Source organism: Palaemon carinicauda, chromosome 16 (genome assembly GCF_036898095.1).
Source record: "Palaemon carinicauda isolate YSFRI2023 chromosome 16, ASM3689809v2, whole genome shotgun sequence".
NCBI lineage: Eukaryota > Metazoa > Arthropoda > Malacostraca > Decapoda > Palaemonidae > Palaemon > Palaemon carinicauda.
The window spans coordinates 130,008,624-130,030,533 of NC_090740.1; the positions used below are offsets into that span (position 1 = coordinate 130,008,624).

Genomic DNA, 21,910 nt, shown 5'->3' on the forward strand with positions numbered 1-21,910 from the left:
CCTATTCTTAATCTATAAATGTACCCTTTTGTAAAATTACAATTTAGTTATATAAAATTTAAGAACGTCATAAATATAATAATAAAATATACTGACGTAGTAATGCAAATTATGAAATAATATGTCGCAAATTTACAATCGAACTCTATCCTATATTCCCACAAGGATTACGGCTGTGAATGTCTAACCGCTCACTTAATAGATGAAGCCATTCGTTTAGGATGGGAGTATCTGGCATCTTTCATAGCACACTCATTTGAGTGTTATTAGGCCCAACCCTCATATCTTCCTTCAGTTCAGTATCTAGTCTTTGGAGCCGGCCACAGCCAGTGGTGCCAGATGAGTTAGTCTAAAAATCCCCCAAACAACCCAAAAATCCCCATTTCCACAAACATATTTTCTTCTGATCCTGTAAGCTTTACTAATATAGTGACATAACTCACTTCAGTATACTTCATATAAGTGCAAGTAAACCATTTGCAACAATATAAAGGTTTATTCATCTTTGTTTCTTCTTTCATAGATATATGTACAGAATACCCCCACCAGACACCCTAAATCTCCATATCTGGCAACACTGGCGGCCGCAAAATCGCAGATTGTCATCATTGTCTGCTGTCGTCACACATGTCAGAAACAACAAGATCTCGTATGGTAAGTTTATTTCTATCCCCTTAATAATAAACGTTTAAATTTACATACGGAACTTACTCTTATATAAACATGCATTAGATAGTCTTTGGTATTGCAAGGAAATGAACTAGTAATGTTTACTACAGATAATCATTTAGGCAATGCAATCTTATATTAGCTTTGACTAGCTTTAATTATGGATTGAATGAGGCATATTTGGTTCCAATTGGCTTACCATAACAGAAGGGAGTAAATTTAAGTTAGAGACTACGCCATAGAAAGCAATATCTTCTGCGGACATGAAGCCATGTGAAGGTAGATTAATTGATTATATATTGATGGACGGGAAAAGCTTTCGAGATGAAGCTTGCAGCATTATTATAGTTCCGGTCATGAAGGACTGCTCTTTTGTATAGAAAAACTGCCGTTTTCGAAATTGACCTTTATATTTGTCGCAAATAGAGTATCTTATGGTAATGGGGATCACCCAGTGGGAACCTGGGTGTTTTTGGTGGGGGGAAATTTACTGGTGAATTGATAATTGTAAAACTAAGCTTTTCTTCTCTGTACATTACTCCCTTGGATTTTTCACATATTTTAACGCAAATTGGGATAAATTACACTCAGCATAAGTTAAACATGTTATTATAAACTTTCTTTGAATACCAGAGATTTACCAAAATCATGGAATTAATAAAACACGATATTTGTGAAAACTTGTGGGGAGGTAAAAGAACAGCCTGTAGCGGCCTGGCGGGAAAACGATCCCCTCTGACTTGTAGACGCAGTTTTTTTTTTTTTTATTTCGTAATATAGTTCGGCCTATTCCTTGCAGTTTAAATAGTCTTGCATTGTCTCTCTTCGTATTATTTTGTTTAGTATTTTCCCACATTCCTGTTCCTCACCTACTATCTATCTATTTTCCCGATATCACTTCTTTCATAAAACGGATTTTGAGCGAAGCGAAAAATCTATTTTTGGGTGAGATAGCCATGGCGTCCTGATGGAAGTATCCTTTTGGTAGCTTCCTTGGGTAATCACTACTAGGATTTTCCCAGAGAATTAAACCACAGGTTATCACAGAATTCTAACTTCTGGAGCGAGTATCCTAAGGGTTTCCCCTTAAGACATCGTGTATCAACAGGGGACACGCATGTATAAACGTGCCACATAGCTATCTGCACCCCATATAGAGTTAACGCTTCAATATGGCGGACAGGGAGTGGCTGGGAGCTGAGCCGCAGCCGATCTAGATGTGGCGATATCGGTACTCGCTATGTAAACAGACGGACGCCATTGCTTTTGATGACGTCACGTCCGTCCTCATTCCGAAAGTCTGGAGCTCGCTCATCACCATGATACAGCGGCGCAGGGCGGGACCTGATAACAGACAGGGTGGGTCCATCAGGACGCCATGGCTATCTCACCCAAAAATAGATTTTTCGCTTCGCTCAAAATCCGTTTTTTGGGCTCAAGCCATGGCGTCCTGATGGAAGAGTACCAGAGAATTAGTGTATCGTGGTAGACTTTTTCCCTTTATAAGTGAGTGCTAAAACATTGAGCCGAAAGCATAGTGGTCTATACTAGAGCTACCGTGAGGCAGTTGCCTTCCTGCCCCCCTGGCATGGAAATCCCCACGGGCTATGCTAAGATCAAAGTGGTCATGGGAAGGCTATTCATATAGGCTGAAGGAACAATGAGATCCATAAGATAAGTCAAGAGCGATTTGGTATTCGCGTCGAAACAAACTTGAAGAAGTGGTGGTTGAACACTTCGTGTATGGAGTTGACTCATCTTCATAATTGAGTAAGTATTCGCTAAGGAAACTTACTTGCTCTATATAAATAAATGCCCGGAGTAAATCCTGGCATTTTCCTTAACCAAGAATAAAGGGTAATAAAACTATGACAATTAGTATATTTCATAGTAAGAAAGGAGCAAGGGAGACGCACAAGTAATAAAATAGACATTTTATTATATAATTGCAGGTAAATCAATACATGTCATGCAATAAATAGTAAAAAACATTTACATTGATAAAAATGTACATAGTCATAAAGGCGTGCTCTTGAGTCTGAAAGGGAAGAATCAAGTATTAGTAGGCACTCGTTCTACGGAACGTTAGTCTTTATGTAACACACGTCATGCACGTGGCATGTAGCACTCACGTGGTAATCTACTATGACATTTCACCTGAGGTAAGAACAGTTAAAGAAAACACAAGGTGGTTTCTGCTTCACTACGTATCACTTGAGGGTCAACATAGGCACCCGACGAGTTAGAGTCCCTAATAACTCACTGTTCTAAGCAGAGTTCAGAGCAGGTTTCATAACACTACCTGCGGCTACCACAAAATGTTTCACTTCGTGCACTTGTTTCGCATAATGTTTAAAGAAAACACGCGAGGATTTCCAGCCTGTATAGTTCTTGAGGCTTTCGAAATCCATACTCTGAAAGAAATTCAGAGACGAAGCGACTTTCCTAGGATCATGACCAGCGGGTGTACTGTCTGGATCCGCTCTGCGAATGAAGTAGGTGATTTTTGCTCTCAATTGTTTCAGTGACAGGTCGCTGCCCGATGTTTCTCCTTTGAAGAGTTGGCCTCCACCAAAGTTTGAAGTTCTATGAAGATAGACCTTAAGGCTCTCTACTGGACATAGAGAGGCATCTTCCTTCAAGGGGCATATCCTCCACGGGCCCCATCGGTTGGTAGGTAATTCGTTCTTTGCGAGAAACGTCGGATCAGGGAAGAGGGAGAGGTCTCCTGAATCATTGAAAACGATATGTCCCTCTTCTCTAGATAGTGCCACTATTTCGCTGACTCGGGCTCCCGAAGCTAGAGCGAAGAGAAATATAACTTTCTGAGTCAGGTCCTTAAGAGGGCATGAATCATTGTCCAAGTTGGAGGCGAAGTGGAGAACTTTGTCTAGAGACCAAGTGATTGGTCTCGGAGGGGGTGCCGGTCGTAAATGGGCACAGGCCTTCGGTAGTTTGTTGAAGATGTCGCTGTTTATGTTAACTACTTGTTTAGTTGTCTGTGTACATACTGTTATCTGAATGTTTACGTTAACTACTTGTTTAGTTGTTTGTGTACATACTGTTATCTGAAAACAACTTAACTACTTTACTGTAAATATCCAGTCCATTGTAACATTACTCATATGATATTTATCTGTTGTTTACTATAACTATAAAACTGTAAATAAGTTAGTCAGTGTATATAGAGATTCTGAAGGATTAGGAATAAAGCACAGCACGCAGTTTTGGAGTTTTATATTTCTACCAAAGATAATCAACATGGTGGCAGCGGTTATTTAAAGAATCCAAAAGAAAAAAAAAAGAAAAGCCAATTGATACAAATCGTGTTTTCCTGAAGAAAATGGCTGAATCTGTGTTTCGTTTGCCTCCACCATTAGACCCTTTGGATGATAATCTTGCTGATACTTTCAAAAAATGGAGGAGACAAGTGGACATCTACATGACAGCAAGCGGAGCTAGTTCTAAACCCAAGAAAATAAAGGTTGCAATTATACTCCATTGCGCAGGACCACAAATGGTAGAAATATTTGACCAGTTTAATTTTGAAACAGAGGAGCAGAAAGATAATCCTGATGATGTAATTAGGAAATTAGAAGAGTATTGTTGTCCTCGTACCAGTGAAGTGTTACAGTCCTTCAGGTTTTGGAAAATTTCATACAAACAGCCATTTAATTCATTTTTGATAGAACTCAAGGTTCAGGCCGATAAATGTAATTTTCAAGAAAAAGAGCGAATGATAAGGGATAAAATTGTGTTTTCAGTGACAGGGAAACTACAGGAGCTGCTACTCCGAGAAAGAAACTTAAATTTAGAAAAAGCTGTCGAGATATGTTTGGCTTATGAAGCAACCGTTAATTGTGCTAAAGAGATGTGCGAAGTTGGCTCTGAGAATGTTAATAAGGTGAACAATTGGAGAACCAAAGCTACTGATAGTTCCTTTAATAAGGATTTTTCGGACTCAAAAAATATGGACAGGTATGCCGCGAAGTGTCGATTTTGTGGGTATAAGCATGAATTTGAAAAATCAAAATGCCCAGCATGGGGAAAAGTCTGTGAAGCATGTAAAGGGAGAAACCATTTCAAGGCTGTGTGTAAGAAAACAGTTAAAATTGTTAAAGAAAAGAACGAAGAGGCAGATGAAGGGTACGATCATTACATGTGGATGGCACCGGTTGCAATGAAAAATTCTAATAGATTAACTGCATTACTAATTGTAAACGATACCGAGGTTAGATTTCATTTGGATACGGGTGCTGACGTGAATGCAATATGTCAAAGGTATGTCAAAAAGGATCAAGTGCGACCAACGTCTGTGAAACTCGCCATGTGGAATAAATCCAAGCTTTCACCCATTGGCGAGACGACATTGAATGTGAAGAACCCCAAAAATGATGAAATTAAAAGTGTAACCTTCATTGTGGTTTCAAATGACCTAATGTGTTTACTTGGGTCAAAGACATGTCAAGAGATGGGATTCGTGTTTGTCAATGGTAAAGCATTTGTATCAAAAATTGACATTGACCATGAGATGAGCAACCTTGGTGACCTTGGAGAGGTTAAACTTAATGTAGATTCTGCATTACCAGCAAGAATATTACCGTGCCGACGTTTACCGATTGCATTAAAATCAAAGCTTCAAGAAGAGTTACACTCTCTTGTGAAAAGAGGAGTTTTGATTCCGGAGACTGAACCAACTGACTGGGTTAGTCAAATGGCAGTCGTTCAAAAAACAAATGGAAAGTTAAGAATATGTATAGATCCTCAGCCACTCAACAAAGCTCTTAAAAGGGAATATTACACATTACCAATTTTGGAGGATATGCTGCCAAGTCTAAAACATGCCAAGATATTTAGCAAACTGGATGTTCAAGAGGCTTTTTGGCATATACGGCTAGATGAAGAATCCAGCAAGTTGACAACTATGATTACCCCCTTTGGTAGATATCGATGGGCTCGTTTACCTTTCGGGCTGAAGGTGAGCAGTGAAATATTTCAGCGAAAATTAAATGAGGCATTGGAGGGGCTTCGGGGTGTATACTGTGTAGCTGATGATATTGTGGTCGTTGGTTTTGGAAATGAGGAACACGACGCAATGCGTGATCACGAACAAAATCTTCAGTCACTACAGAAGCGTTGTCAAGAAAAAAAGATCAAACTAAATGAAGAGAAATTGGTTTATAGAAAAAAGGAAATCGCATTCATGGGACATCGTTTAACATCAGCTGGTGTGACGGTTGATGAAAATAAGGTAAAGGCCATTAAAGAAATGCCTGCCCCTACCGATATTTCAGGAATTCGGAGGTTTTGTGGAATGGTACAATATCTATCAAGGTTTTTACCCAATCTGGCTGATGATTTAGAACCTATCCGAGAGCTGATAAGAAAGAACTCAAAGTTTGAATGGAATGATAAGTGCACTCGCGCTTTCTCAGTGATCAAAGAAAAGGTCACCTGTACACCAGTTCTAGCTTATTTTGATCAAAGTAAGGAGCTTGTATTACAGGTTGACAGCAGCAAGGATGGTATTGGTGCAGTCATTATGCAAGAAGGACGTCCGATAGAGTACGCATCAAGGACCTTAGCTAGAAGCGAACGTAACTGGGCTCAGATTGAAAAGGAAGCTCTTGCTGTGGTTTTTGGTTTAGAGCGATTTGACCAGTATACTTTTGGGCGACGTGTTATTGTTCATAATGACCATAAGCCTCTTTCTTGTATCCTCGAAAAGCCATTAAGTCAAGCTCCAATGCGTTTACAAGTTTTAATGATGAGGTTGAACCGGTACGACGTCGAATATCAGTACAAAAGCGGAAAAAGCCTATTGTTAGCCGATACCCTTAGCAGGGCCTGCCCAAAAGAGGAAAATAGAGACACATTGGTAAGGATGATAGATTCACTGAAAAATTACCCCGATTCAATTTTAAAGGAAGTAAGAGACGCCACCACAAACGACGAAGAGCTGCAAGAATTATTGTCTGTAATCAAGGAAGGATGGCCTGATCGCAAAGACATAATTCCCGAAGTATTAAAACCTTACTTCGATTTTAGAGATTCCATGAGTTACCAAGACGGCATCATTCTAAAGGGAACTCTTATACTGATTCCTCGTAAACTACGAGATACAATTAAAACGAAGCTTCATGTAGCTCATCTTGGTTACGATAGCATGATGCGACGAGCAAGAGATGCAATATTTTGGCCAGGGATGTCGAAAGAAATAAAGCAAATGGCCAATTCATGTGACATTTGCCAGCAGTATAAACCTCGAAACCAGAAGGAATCGTTGATGGATGTAAATGACGGAGGCAGACCCTGGAATAAAATCGGATTAGATTTGTTTGAGATTGTTGGAAGAAATTATTTAGTCATTGTTGATTATTATTCCTCATTCACTGAAGTAGAGTTTCTAACGTCAACAACTTCAAATCATGTTATAGCAATAATCAAGAAGATGTTTGCTAGATACGGTATTCCTACCCAATTAGTGTCCGATGGAGGACCACAATTCAGCTCGTTTCAGTTTAAAGTTTTTGTTAAAGAGTGGGGTATAGAGCACAGGATGTCATCTCCTGGACATCCTCAAGGAAATGGGAAGGCTGAAGCGGCAGTTAAAATTGTAAAAAATATGATGAAGAAGACTCATGCAGATGGAAAAGATCAATATTTGGCGTTACTAGAGCTGAGAAATACACCACGTCAAGACTCTAACTTAAGTCCAGCTCAGATGATGTTTGGACGTAAATTACGGTCGATAATTCCTGAAATTATGAACAATGACAATCCAGTTTCTCAAAAAAGGGAAACACGGAGAGAATCCATAAAGAAATATTATGATAAAACTGCAAGAGATATGACACCATTAAACGAGGGGCAACCTGTATATTATCAAAATCCAGACAAGAAGGGTTGGGAAAAGGGGCTCATTAGCCATGCACAAGGAAACCGATCCTATGTAATTGAGGGAAAGGAAGGAGGAATTTATAGAAGAAATAGAATTCATATCCGTCCAACTACACAGGATTCATCGGCAATACCAGAAATGGAAGAAACTAGTAAATTGAGGGAAACCAACGTTAATGATGAACAAACAAGCTATCATCCTATTTGCGACATGCCTAAATTGCCAAGAAGATCAGCTCGTCTGCAGGAAAAGATGAAGGGAGAATGATTCATTGTTTTATATTTGATTGTTTACAATGTATCCTACTTGTTCCTTATTTTATGTTACATCAATTTGTTTACTTTCTTATTTTCGTCAAAACCCAAAGAAAGGGGGATGTTTATGTTAACTACTTGTTTAGTTGTCTGTGTACATACTGTTATCTGAATGTTTACGTTAACTACTTGTTTAGTTGTTTGTGTACATACTGTTATCTGAAAACAACTTAACTACTTTACTGTAAATATCCAGTCCATTGTAACATTACTCATATGATATTTATCTGTTGTTTACTATAACTATAAAACTGTAAATAAGTTAGTCAGTGTATATAGAGATTCTGAAGGATTAGGAATAAAGCACAGCACGCAGTTTTGGAGTTTTATATTTCTACCAAAGATAATCAACAGTCGCTAGACAGATCTATTTGGAAGGCGTATGACAAAGGTCTGGTCAAGGCCGATTTGCAAGTAGAAATCGTGTTGGCTGCCAAGCCTTGTCCATGAAGGTGAATGAAGAAGGACATGCAAAAATCTATGGTGATTTTCGAGGGGTTCTTTGCCTTGACGAAGGAGACCCATTTCCTCCAAGACGATTCGTATTGCCTTCTCGTGGATTCGGTCTTGTATTCCTCGAGGAAGTCTAGACTCTTCTTCGAAATCCCAAACCTTTTCTTAGCGGCTAGGGTGAGAAAATCATGAGATGAAGGTCCTTGATTTTCGATGATGAAGCGAAGACAGTCGACTTCTGTATTTGCTGGGAGAGAACTGGGTCCGGGAGGGGGATCAGCGTTGGCTGCATCTCCAGGATCAAGGGATACCAGTTGCTGCGGGGCCACTTGGGAGCCACTAGAGCTGCTGTCCCTTTGAAGGTTCTCAATTTGGAGAGGACTTTCAGCAGAAGATTGGTGGGAGGGAACAGGTAAATCTTGGCCCATCTGTTCCAATCCAAGGTCATGGCGTCCACCGCTTCCGCTTTGGGGTCCTCGTGCGGGGCTACATATCGAGGAAGTTGATGGTTGTCGCTCGTTGCGAAGAGGTCGATCTGGAGTTCTGGGACTCTGTGAGAGATGAAGGAGAATGATCTTGCGTCTAGAGACCATTCCGACTCTATCGGGTTTGTCCGAGATAGAGCATCCGCTGTCACATTGCGGAATCCTTGTAGGTGAACTGCAGACAGGTGCCATTTCTTCCTTTCTGCCAGACGGAAGATTGTCAGGAGCACCTGATTTATCTTGGGCGATCTTGAGCCCTGGCGATTGAGACAACGCACTACCACAGAGCTGTCCAGGGTCAGGCGAATGTGTATCGACGGGGGCGGGGAGAGTTTCTTCAGCGTCAGAAGAACCGCCATGGCCTCCAAGATGTTGATGTGAAACGTCTTGAATAGGGGAGACCAAGTGCCTTGAGCCTGTTGTTGGTGGGAGTGACCTCCCCAACCCTCCAATGAAGCGTCCGTATGGATGTTGAGAGATGGAGGTGGGTGTTGGAGAGGAAGGGACCTTTTTAGGGCCCTCGCTTCTGACCACGGCTTTAGAAGAAGTCGAAGTCTGCTTGGGAGCCGTCTCTTGAGGTCTCTTCGAGCGACGGATGCGGAACGTCTCCAGACTCCCGCTGCATCCTTTAGCTGTGCACGAAGCACTGGGTTTGTGATCGAGGCGAACTGTAGAGAGCCTAGAACTTGTTCCTGCTGGCGTCTCGAGATCCGTTTGGATTTTAACAGTCGCTTGACGGACCCTGCTATTTCCTTCCTTTTCTTTGCTGGAATGGAAAGGCGGTGTGACTGAAGATTCCAGTGGATGCCTAACCATTGGAACTTCTGAGCTGGAGATAGGCGAGACTTTTTCGCGTTTATCTGGAATCCCAGGTGTTCGAGAAACTGGGTAACTTTTCTGCAGGATTCTATACAATCCTCGGGCGAGGGCGCCCACACTAGCCAGTCGTCGAGGTAGGCCATCACCTGGACGTTTCGGATGCGGAGCTGTTGTACTACTGCGTCCGCTAGCTTTGTGAATATCCGAGGGGCCACGTTGAGTCCGAAGGGCATGGCCCGGAAGGCATAGCTTTTCCGTTGGAGTCGGAATCCTAGGTAGGAGGAAGCGTGATGGTTCATTGGTATGTGCCAGTATGCGTCCGCCAGGTCTATCGAGACCGTGAAAGACCCTCGAGGCAGGAGGGTTCTGATCTGTTGAAGAGTCAGCATCTTGAACTTGTCGTTCGATATGAATACGTTGAGGGGGGATAAGTCCAGAATGACTCTGAGTCTGTCTGAGTCTTTCTTGGGAACACAAAACAGTCTCCCTTGGAACCTTGTGGACTTCACCCTTCTTATCACCTTCTTGTTCAAGAGGTCTAGCACATATTCTTCCAGGGGGGGGGGGTTGAACGTTGGAAGAATTGCTGGAAGGTTGGGGGTGGTTGCGCCCAGCTCCAGCCCAGACCTTTCTTGATGATGCTGTGTGCCCAGGAGTCGAAGGTCCAGCGATCCTGGAAGTGGCGGAGTCTTCCTCCCACCGGAAGCACTTCATTGCTTCTGTGGTCACGAGGACTTGCTGCCTCGGCCGCTAGCTCCCTGTCCTCCTCTGCCTCTGGAGGGCCGGCGAGAGGAATCTCTGCCGGAACCCCTGCCTGAGCTTCTACCCTTGGGACGAAAGGTAGTGGAGTGCTGCTCGAAGGTGGGGTTGAAGGCCGGTGATGAGGACAAAACCGGCTGTGGGACCAACTGAAAGGTCTGTGGCGGCTGAGCGGCCACTTGGGGAGTAGCGGGTGCCGGAAACTGACGTCTGTGCTGACGTTGCTGGGGTCTATGCTTCGACTGCTTCCTCTTAGGCTGAGGACCGTCATCCTGAGAGGGCTTTCTCTTCCTAGACATGCCCCATTTGTTGAGAAGGTTCCTGTTCTCAGATGCGGCCTTGTCTGTGATCTCTTTCACTAGATCAGACGGGAAGAGGTACTTGCCCCAGATGTTGGAGGCAATCAGTTTCCGGGGTTCGTGTCTGACAGTGGCACTGGAGAACACGAATTCTCTGCAGGCTCTACGAGCTCGCATGAAATGGTACAGATCCTTACTAAGGTTGCCATGTGAGATTTGGCAAGGACCATGTAATGGTCAGGGACTCTGGTGTCACCAGCCATTACGTCCATCTGGACCTGGAGAGTGAGAGATGCTGCCAGCCTCTCCTTCGTTTCCTGTTCCCTACGAAGGAGGTGTTCGTTTAGCTTGGGGAGGTCCTCATTAAACTGACGTCCAGCAACGTCAGGATCTAGTTTGCCCACCACGAAGGTGTGTTGCACATCCTTCCAGTGTTTGGTGTCGGGCGGGGTGGCTGCGGAGAAAGGTCTGCATTCCTCCAATGCAGGGCAGGATTTCCCTTCTTCTACAGCCTTAAGGCAGGCAGCGAAGGCCTTTTCCGTGAAGGGTAGCATCACTTCATCGGGCGCAACGTAGGTGGGGTACTTCTTGCTCAGAGCCGGAAGTCCAGAGCAGGTAAAGCCTCTGCTCTTAAGCGCTTTGGCAAGCATAGCCTGGGCCTTCGAGAGATCGAACACTATTTTCTCCTTCGGTTCGGTCTCTTCCTTTGAGGATGGTTCTGAACGTAGACGGACGTAACAGTCCGGATACGCCTCAAAGCGGGGGAAGAACTCCACTTCTTCCAGGGGTATGGAACCGATCTTATCGCTGACGAAGATCTTGTCATCAGCGATGACCATATGCTCGGCGAACCGCCACGGATTGTCGCTCGAGCATGCGGGGAGGTCCTTGATGGAGATTTGGCGAGATTCCTTGGAACCTCCCATCGACCGAATGATCTTGTGAGTTTCTTGGAGCTTCTGCTCCATCACGGATTCAATGAGCCGAATCATATCCTGTGCCGTAGGTAGAGGAGTCGTGGTGGAGGACGTAGACGGGAGAGACACTTCCGTCGGTGTAGGAGTAGGAGGGGGGATGGAGGGAGGGGCATCCTCCTTATCGGACTCGGTATATACTACCCGGTCCTCTTCTTCATCATCCTCCCCTTCACCCTGGGCCATAAGGGTTTTCTCGGTGTCCTCCGAGATCTCTGACATGTGTTCATCATGTTCTGAATCCAGGTGACAATCATTCATGGACTGAGCCATGACAGTATCAGGTTCCACTGTGATCTGGACGACGGGGATCTGTTCGACTGGGACCACTGAGTCTGGTGAGGCCTTTGGGAACAGCAAAGACCTCATTTCTTCTGTGGCTAGGTATGGTCCAGTGGCGTTCTTTTGAAAGCCACGTACCCACTTGCGTAGGTTGTCCCGAGCAGTGTCCCGAATCTCCGCTGAGGGAGGGTCATAGAATGCTTTCTGTAGGCATTCTTGGCAGACCGAACAGGTGGTGGGGCCCCAGTACTTGAGATCCCCTCTCTTGTGAGCACAAGGGGCGTGTGTCCTACACGCCGTGTGTCCATAGAAGTGTGGCCGACGGACCGCGCAGAAGTCGTGGTCACACTTGACGTACTCCTCCTGTAAAAGAAAGAGACGATGAGTATTGTAGAGTCATAATATGGCTCGTATATAAAGTTAATTATTAACAAGTTAATATTAACATAAGTTAATTGTGATGCACAGAAGGGTGGGTGAAAGGAGACAGACGCATGCCTCGTGTAACCCGCCCGGCTGGTTGCCGTAGCATCAGACGGTCCCAGGTGGCCGTAGGCCTCCATGGAAGGTGTCTTGATAATGGGAATTCCATTTAGAATTACCATATTATAGACTAGGCTTGAAATCTTATCAAGAAAGTCTGGGGATCATGAGATCCTAGTAAGGTTCCGGCAACCAGACGTGCCAATTACACGTAGCGTGCTGGAAAGATGAAACACGCAAGAAGACAGAGTGAAAACTGAACAAAATGTACGATTCCGTACCAGTTTGTCTGCGTTAACAAGCCGTCTAGGTGCGGTTTTTAGGAGCTATCGCTAGTAAAGATAGCTGAGAGAAGGGGTGCAAGGCATCTTGCCGCCTCCGGACGGGTCCGGCATACCCCCGGCACGCCGGAAGCCGCTCGAGCAGAGTTTCTGGCATTCAAGAATGATCATTCTATGGTCAAAAGAAGCCAGGGTGGCGGCAGCCGGTAGCGGCGGCCGCCGGCAAGGAGCGACGGTTCCGGCAGCCGGAGGCAGTCGGAGGGTGACAGGGGTAAGGATAAAGGAGCATAGCCGGGGCCGGGGGCCGGCTGCTAGTGCCGGCACTCCGGGAGGGGTCGGCAGTGTGCCGAGGCTATGAGGGAATGGAGAGGCCACGGCGGTAAGCCGGCGGCCGGCGGCGATCCCCCGGCACTCGGGGGAAGGCGGTAAGGATAAGGAAGTCACCCGTAGCGGCGGTAAAGCCGGGGTAGAGGCGGCAAGGGACAAGCACCAAAGATGGAGGTGGGATGGCAAGGCTGTACTAGCCTAGTCAAGACACCTCTGGAAAAGGTACCACCATGATAGAGGTGAATCTATCATCCTAAGCAGGAGCCGCAATGGCCGGGGGCTAAGGCAGTCCAAGAGAGGACAGGGTGTACCCAAAGAAGGGGTGGAGACTCATGTCGACCAAATGATAACTGACTCCATAGCACTATGGGGGGTCTATGTATCAGAGCGGACAACACTGGGAGCACCACGGGGTCCAGCACTCCAGCCTAGGGTGGAGTGTAGGACAGGGGACATATGAAGCCTAACCTACTGGTAGGTTAGGCTAGGCAAGAGATAGGTTGGGTGGGGAAAGGTTCTTCTTATAAGAAAGGATGGATTATGCACCAGAGCGGCCACCTAGGAAGGGAGATGCTCACCCTAACCTATAGTAGGTGGACCAACTGAAAAACGGTGCACGCGTATATTTCAGCAAGGTACATAAACCAGCCCTCCCAACCTATCCTGGATTAGGGTTGTTAGACCCTAATCAAGGAAGGGAGAAGACGTATCGCAAGGAAAAGGTCAAGGACCGATTCAGCTTAAAGGAGGTGATCCTACCTTTAAGGTCTGCAACACTAAGGGAGGGGTCATTCCCTTAGGTGGGGAGGCGATACAGTACTCTGGGGAGTCTTGTCCTATCACATGTAATAGGATACAAGATTACCAGAGGGAAGCCCTAGGGCTAGGGATGAAGAGAGCATATAGGGGTCCTATCATAAGGTTAGGTTAGCAAGGCACTCAAGATAACCTACCCCCTATATGGTCCCTGAAGGCGAAAAACACTTGCATCACTGTCAATGGTATTGTAAAATAATGCCAAAATCTTCATAACTAACACTAGGATCACTGAAATATCATGCATTAACACTGGTATAGGCTCACTGGCCTAGGGGCTAAACAAAGCCTACTGGTATGGGGTCAGCGAAGACCCTAACTAATGCGTCAAAAACACGATATAAAGTTCCTAGCTATGAAGACTAAATAACTAATAGCACTGATTAGTAATTTATATACCGGTAAGGCTGTTTCGGCTAACTAAATAAGGCATGCAAGCAACAGCAGCGTCATAAAATGGCGCTGACCGGTCTGGCAAAGCTCTGCCACAATTATGCAAATATCTCGAAAAGTAAGATTTACTTTAAGGCCAGAGCTTATTTAAACAATACTTTAACCTTTGTACTCAACTTTCCAGAAGAAGGTGAAGCTGAAGGTTGAGACATAGCGAGGATGCAAGTAGATAAAGTCGCACAAAGGGAAAAATACGTCCAATCGAGCGAGCTACTAGCAAAGGAATGAGGACGGACGTGACGTCATCAAAAGCAATGGCGTCCGTCTGTTTACATCGCGAGTACCGATATCGCCACATCTAGATCGGCTGCGGCTCAGCTCCCAGCCACTCCCTGTCCGCCATATTGAAGCGTTAACTCTATATGGGGTGCAGATAGCTATGTGGCACGTTTATACATGCGTGTCCCCTGTTGATACACGATGTCTTAAGGGGAAACCCTTAGGATACTCGCTCCAGAAGTTAGAATTCTGTGATAACCTGTGGTTTAATTCTCTGGGAAAATCCTAGTAGTGATTACCCAAGGAAGCTACCAAAAGGATACTTCCATCAGGACGCCATGGCTTGAGCCCAAAAATGGGATATCCGCACTACGATTCCTTATTTTTTATCCTCTGTCGAAAGTGATAGCTTGAAGGGAAGCGCGTGCTAGTCTCATTAAAATAGTGTAGAGGCGGGAATAAAAAAATACTATGCTTAATTTCAGGTTTACAGAATAGGTTATACTTTCTACACAGCATAAAATTTATGTGGTTATTATTTACATGCTTACTGACGTAAGGTACAAAACATAAGGAATTGTAGTGCGGATATCACATAGGCCTATATGAAAGAAGGGATATCGGGGAAAATAGATAGATATTAGGTGAGGAACAGGAATGTGGGAAAATACTAAGCAAAATAATACGAAGAGAGACAATGCAAGACTATTTAAACTGCAAGGAATAGGCCGAACTATATTACGAAATAAAAAAAAAAACTGCGTCTACAAGTCAGAGGGGATCGTTTTCCCGCCAGGCCGCTACAGGCTGTTCTTTTACCTCCCCACAAGTTTTCACAAATATCGTGTTTTATTAATTCCATGATTTTGGTAAATTCTGGTATTCAAAGAAAGTTTTTAATAACATGTTTAACTTATGCTGAGTGTAATTTATCCCAATTTGCGTTAAAATATGTGAAAAATTACAAAATTACAAAGCGTGCATCTGAAAACAAGCTGCTGTCGTTGACTTCGGTGGATTGTGTTATTAAATTTAGACTTACCAAGACGATTCTTTATAATATATTTATTCTTTCACATTGCTTATTGACAAAACATATATCTGATGGAGAAATATAGGTTAATAAATAAGTTTCGATTCACATTACTTGGTAATCATTCGAGAACAATGAAGGTGTTCGGACAAAAATACTAACGACCAATCAGGTATCAGGAACCTTTCCGAGCTAAAAGGGCACCCCTGTGAGTGGGTGCAAATATGCACCGCTATAAAAAATAGACTATAGCCTTCCTCCCTCTTTCTACCAATGAAATTGCTTCTGTTCGTTCGTTTGTGAGTACCTCTTCCATCCTTCCCCTACCATATTATGAAGTTTACCATATTTGGGCATGTTTGTATGCTTGGGTGTGACATACACAGTTATGTTTTCTTAGGATGACTCCTCAGTCCCTTTGCAGTTGCATTCCATGTTGGTTGTGCATTATGGAGCCTAATGTAACAAAGTTTAATGACTGCCATTATGTCTATGTGGATGTTATAGCAAAGATTCACAGCGAGTATTACGGTACACATAGTGAAATGAACAATTGTTGTACAGCTCATTGTGTTATCCCTCCTGTGCCAATGCCAGGACAACATCGCTCGGTCTTTCCCGTCAGATCTCCGTCGTGTAAAGTTATCTCCTAGCGTTGGCCATAGCTTTTGCTTTTTTTATGTGTATTTTGCATTAATCAGCACAGAATTAATTAAGTAAGCAATGGGTTCAAAGCAAGCAAGTGCAAAGATTGGTAGTGAAAAGAAAAAGCGTAAGATGACAATGGAGATAAAGCATGAAATAATAAAAAAACATCAGAGTGGTGTAAGAGTGACTGAGCTGGCTCGCCAATATGAGCGTACAGGGTAACCGGAAGACTTATCCAGGCGGAGGATTGACCCATAATTTCTGGTAAAACTGCCCTAGAGTGTTTTGGAGGACTGACCCACAATGTTTATTTATACTTAGTACATATATTATTAAAGTTGATTAAATATAATAACATATGGATTCCATGTAACATTAACACTTATATGTTGTAATAAAAACTTTTATAATAGTCATTGGTAAATTTTATATAAGAAATCTATACTTAAATGAAATCAATCCGGCGAGTGGGTGTGACCTGAGAAGGGGGTCTGGGGGCTTGCCCCCGGCTAGGGGTTGTAACCTGGGAACTACTAGGTTAGGTTAGGTGGGTTTGTTAGGTTCTGTACCCTTTTACAAATCTCAAAAGTGTTAAATAACCATTTGTTCCATAACTGACATACAAACCACACTATTTAATAGGGGTTATTACTTTCGGCGTAGCTGAAATGACGAGCCATTAGAATTTCAACGAGGGTTTACTACCCCACTGCTAGTTAGCGGGGGGGTAGGGAGAGGAGCTTGCTAAACCCCCCCCCCTCACACACACCTGTACTTGAGCTCACTTTGCTCTCAGCTCGGGTGGTAGTCTGACGTGTCCGCTCTCACCCTCGCCTCTCTGACGGCCATTAATGCCTTTGGCTTTTTCTTCTACTGGTGTGTTTGAAGTTGGCCTCTGCTATCATGCGCAAGTGTCCTGGATTACCCGACCGCCCTTGTGGTACGTTTAATGTCGGTGGTCGATACGGACCCTCACACCCTTTGTCCTTATTGTAGGAGCCAACAGTGTGATATAACTAATAAGTGTGGTGAGTGTAGGGAGTGGTCTACCTCCCAGTGGGAGAGGTTTTCTTGGCGACGGAAGAAGTCCAAGTGGGATATTTCTCCTTCAAAGGTTTCTTTGAAAGGAGAAAATCCCAAGGACTCTTCTTCCGTTGCCCAAACCTCCTCCGAAGCTCCCGCTCGATCGGCTTCTTCCGAGAAACCGTCGAGTGGTAGCGTAGGCCATTGTTCTGTTTCCCGACTTCGGGGTTCGGGAGAGGGCGTTGCCTCCCATAGCGAGGCAGCTCCTCCTCCTTCCCCGGGGGAGGATTTAAATATTAATGTAAGCACTAATGATTTGTTTCAGCTTTGGTCTTCCTTGGGGCTCGAAGGTTCGCCCTCCAAGGAAGCCTTGTTTGACATGATCCGGTTGGGTGCCGCTGTCAAACAATCGCCGACTTTGGCAGAGGTTGATCCTCTGTCTATCGTCGACGTTGTGGTGGCAGAGGCTTCCGATGCGGTATCGCCGACCTCTGCACCTGATCAACCTGCTGTAGCTGAAGGCTTAGTTTCTCACTCTGCTCAACCTTCGAGGGAGGAACTAAGTCCAACAGTCTCTCCTGCCGATGATTCTCCCCCTTGGGGGATTTCACTCACAGAGACTCCTCTTCGGAGGACTGCTGACCTAACGGCCCACAGAGGGCGCATACAGCGTAAAGCTCGCCGCCTTCTTCGCCGGAGAGGCCTTCTTTCACCTCATAAGGGTGTGAGGAGGCGCCTCTTCGGTTCATCGTCATCGCCGCAGTCCGCCGCAGAGGAGCCTCGTCATCGTTCTCCGACTGTTCCAGCTACAATCCTCGACCTCTCTGCGGATCGTTCGCGATCCCCTTCGGTGGAAGGTCGTCCTTACAACGGACACGTCGACCTTCCACCCGTCAGACCTGCTGACCTGCCGTCCCCGTTCCTGGCTGCTGGTGCGCTCTGGGCGCCGACCCATCCTGTTTTTGTGAGACGGGCAACGGTCCCTTCGGGGCAACAAGGGCGTATGCGCAAGTTGGCACATACGTCCCTAACGCGCCAGCGCTCATCTGCTGCTGAAGATTCTGATAAAGCGCGTCAGCGCTCACCTGCGCGCCAGCACTCACCGTTTGCTGATGCTCCTGCTAGTGCTCACCTGCGCGCCTTCAACCTTCTGCATGCCATCGTTCTCCAGCGCTCACCAACGCGCCAGCGCTCTCCACGCCAACGATCTCCTGCGCGCAAATGATCTTCTGATCTGGGCGCAGTAGGGAAGTTGAATACTTCCCCTGCTCATCAGCGCTCGCCAACGCGCCATCCCTCGCCAGCACGCATTCGCGCGCAGTCTCCCACTCGCGTCCAAACGCCTATCTCCCCAGCCTGATGCGCGCACACATGCGCGCCCACGCGTAAGAGATCTCTCCTGCGCGCGCACCCCCAACGGTATCCTCACCCGCACGGGCTCTTCATCGTGAGCCTGCGCGCCCGCGAACATTCACCCTCGCGCAATCTTTCTTCTGCGCGCACTCTGCTTTCTCCGGCACGCGCTGCTACGCGCCATTGTTTGCCCGCGCGCACCCTCGCCATCGCCTTCGCACGCGCCAACAGTCTCTCGCGCGTGACCTCGGGTATTACCCATCGCGCGATCGCCAATACCCTCCCACTCGCGAGGCTGCTACCCCTATCGCGCGAGGCTGCTACCCCTATCGCGCGAGGCTGCTACCCCTATCGCGCGAGGCTGCTACCCCTATCGCGCGAGGCTGCTACCCCTATCGCGCGAGGCTGCTACCCCTATCGCGCGAGGCTGCTACCCCTATCGCGCGAGGCTGCTACCCCTATCGCGCGAGGCTGCTACCCCTATCGCGCGAGGCTGCTACCCCTATCGCGCGAGGCTGCTACCCCTATCGCGCGAGGCTGCTACCCCTATCGCGCGAGGCTGCTACCCCTATCGCGCGAGGCTGCTACCCCTATCGCGCGAGGCTGCTACCCCTATCGCGCGAGGCTGCTACCCCTATCGCGCGAGGCTGCTACCCCTATCGCGCGAGGCTGCTACCCCTATCGCGCGAGGCTGCTACCCCTATCGCGCGAGGCTGCTACCCCTATCGCGCGAGGCTGCTACCCCTATCGCGCGAGGCTGCTACCCCTATCGCGCGAGGCTGCTACCCCTATCGCGCGAGGCTGCTACCCCTATCGCGCGAGGCTGCTACCCCTATCGCGCGGCAAGGTCGCCATCGCCACACACACACCCTCCCCTCCCCTCCCCTCCCCTCCCCTCCCCTCCCCTCCCCTCCCAAGCGCAGAACAGCGCGCTCGCCGGCAGGAGGAAGGTTCCAGAAAGGTCCAGGGACATTTTTCTCCATCATCATCTTCTTTTCAGGCAAACCCCCCTTTGGTAACTCCTCCCAGGGATCGGTCAATCCCTTTCCCTCCAGAGGGAGTATCTGACAGCGCAGCCGTCAGCCAGCAGCCTTGTTTTGGGACACTAGTCAGAGCGATCATGCAGGTGTTTAAGCCTGTTCTCTCTGACCTGGGTCACAAATCTTTGGCACCTTCTACTCCCCTGAAGAGGAAAAGAGGAGGTTCAAACGTGGTAACTTCTCCGAGGGCAAAGCTGACTCCTCGTAAGTCTTTGTGGCAGGCCTCACCCCCCCAGACTTTTTCTCCCTTCCCTTCGGACGACGACTTCCCGTCCTCAGGGGAGTCACGTGAGGTGAGGCGTTCCCCCATTGCACCAATGAGGGAAACCCCACCTCGCGCTGGAAAGTGTTCTCGGGTAGGGGTGGAGAAGAACCTACCCCCGTCGTTATTAGAGTCTTGCATCCCTCCCAGGAGGGAGTCGAAGGACTCCAAGACTGTACCTAAGTCTTCATCAAGACTTAGACCGGAGCCAGCCAGTCACTTGGAGAACGTCCACGAGTCCCCCCAAGAAGAGCCTTTGGGGACAGGAGACTTCGCTGCTAATTCTTGCCTTTGGGGACAGGAGACTTCGCTGCTAGTCCTCCAGGAGGAGAGCTGCAGGAGTCAGAACATGCGTTCTGGCAGGTTCTAACCCTTCTGAGGACTCAATGGGTTTGCTGACCCAGAGATTCCTCCTCGTTAGGGCAAAGACACGGTCTTGGACCGAGTCTTTGGGACTCAAAAACCCTCGAAGGCCAGTGCGGCTTTGCCCTGCTCTCAGGGGGTCAAGAGTGCCAGGGACAAGATCGAAGTCCAGCTCTCCGAGCTTGCCGCCTCTAGCCGATCCAGCGCCGGCAACAAGCTCCTCCCACCTCCTCGTGTCCAGTAGAGGAGGTACTTCGACATCTTAGAGGAGACTTGTTTGGCTCTTCCCCTGCACCATTTGTTGGAAGAGCTTACCAAGGGAGTCCCTCTTGAGGAGCACTCCAACCGGCAGGTCTCGTTCTTGGCGACGGAGATCCTTAGCCAGGAGAAGGTGGTGAAGTGTTCCATGCAGTCCACTTCATGGCTGGATATCTGGCTAGGGACCTTAGGTATCCTGATACGTTCGGAGGATTTATCCAAAGAACATACTGTACCAGGAAGGCTGTGGAGACCTTTTTACTCTCGGGCACTCGCACGATCGAGTTTGTCCCACCAAGTCTCGAACTTGTAGGCTAACACCATCTTGAAACGTCGAGATGCGATGTCTGAGAGGTCCCATCAAAAGGTCCCTAACACCGAGATCAGCAGGCTCAGACATTCTTCCGTGATGGGAATGAACTTGTTTGAGCCTAGGGACGTGGAGCAAGCCGCTGAGAGGTGGAGGAAGTCCAACCAGGACTCCCTCCTACATAGGGCTCTGACATCGAAGCCCTATAAACCTCCAGCACCCCAGCAGCCACGCCCTACCAAGACCACAAAACTGGCAGCGGCAGAGAAGACGGTGGTGTCTAAGCCCTATCCTGTCAAGGACAAGAAAGGCAAAAAGTCTTCCAGGGGAGGAAGAATCCTAGATGGAGTGGCCGAGGCCGCAAACGCTAGGATTGGTAGTCCCCCTGCATGTCCACCAGTGGGGGGATGCCTACAAAGTTGCGCGAACAGGTGGCAGCAACTCGGGGCCGATTCCTGGACGATTTCCGTAATCAGTAAGGGATATCGCGTCCCATTCATAACATCTCTACCTCCCCTGACAGTGAATTCAGTGTCGTTGAGCTCCCTTGCCATGGGATCAGCAAGGGGGCAAGCCCTTCGGGCAGAAGTCGAGACCATGTTGAAGAAGGGCGCTCTTCAAGAGGTTCTCGACGGGTCTCCAGGCTTCTTCAGTCGACTCTTTCTTGTAATAAAGGCGTCTGGAGGCTGGAGACCGGTCATCGAACTCTCAGCTCTGAACAAGTTTGTCAAGCAAACTCTGTTCAGCATGGAGACCGCAGACACGGTCAGACTTGCAGTGAGACCGCAAGACTTCATGTGTACACTGGATCTGAAGGACGCGTACTTCCAGATCCCAGTCCATCCGTCTTCAAGGAAGTACTTAAGATTCAGCCTAGACAACAAGCTCTACCAGTTCAAGGTGCTGTGTTTTGGTCTCTCCACAGCACCACAGGTTTTCACTAGTGTGTTCACCCTAATATCGTCGTTGGCACACAGGATCGGCATCCATCTCCTCAGTTATCTGGACGACTGGCTGATCCTAGCAGACTCGGAGTCATCCCTTCTTCAACACCGAGACAAACTTCTGGGACTTTGCCAGGATCTG

At 46.9% G+C, this 21,910-nt stretch overlaps 1 long non-coding RNA gene across 2 annotated transcripts in view; it reads left to right on the plus strand.

Annotated features, from left to right (window-relative positions):
• Positions 1–299: 299 nt before the first annotated feature.
• LOC137655138 (uncharacterized) overlaps positions 300–21,910 on the plus strand; it is a 61,781-nt gene continuing 40,170 nt past the window's right edge. Inside the window, exons 1-2 of one of the 2 annotated variants that reach the window (XR_011046832.1) lie at positions 300–411; positions 524–654. This is a non-coding gene — a long non-coding RNA (uncharacterized lncRNA). Of the gene's footprint in view, positions 655–21,910 lie in introns of both variants that reach the window. The other variant, XR_011046831.1, reaches the window with a different exon arrangement.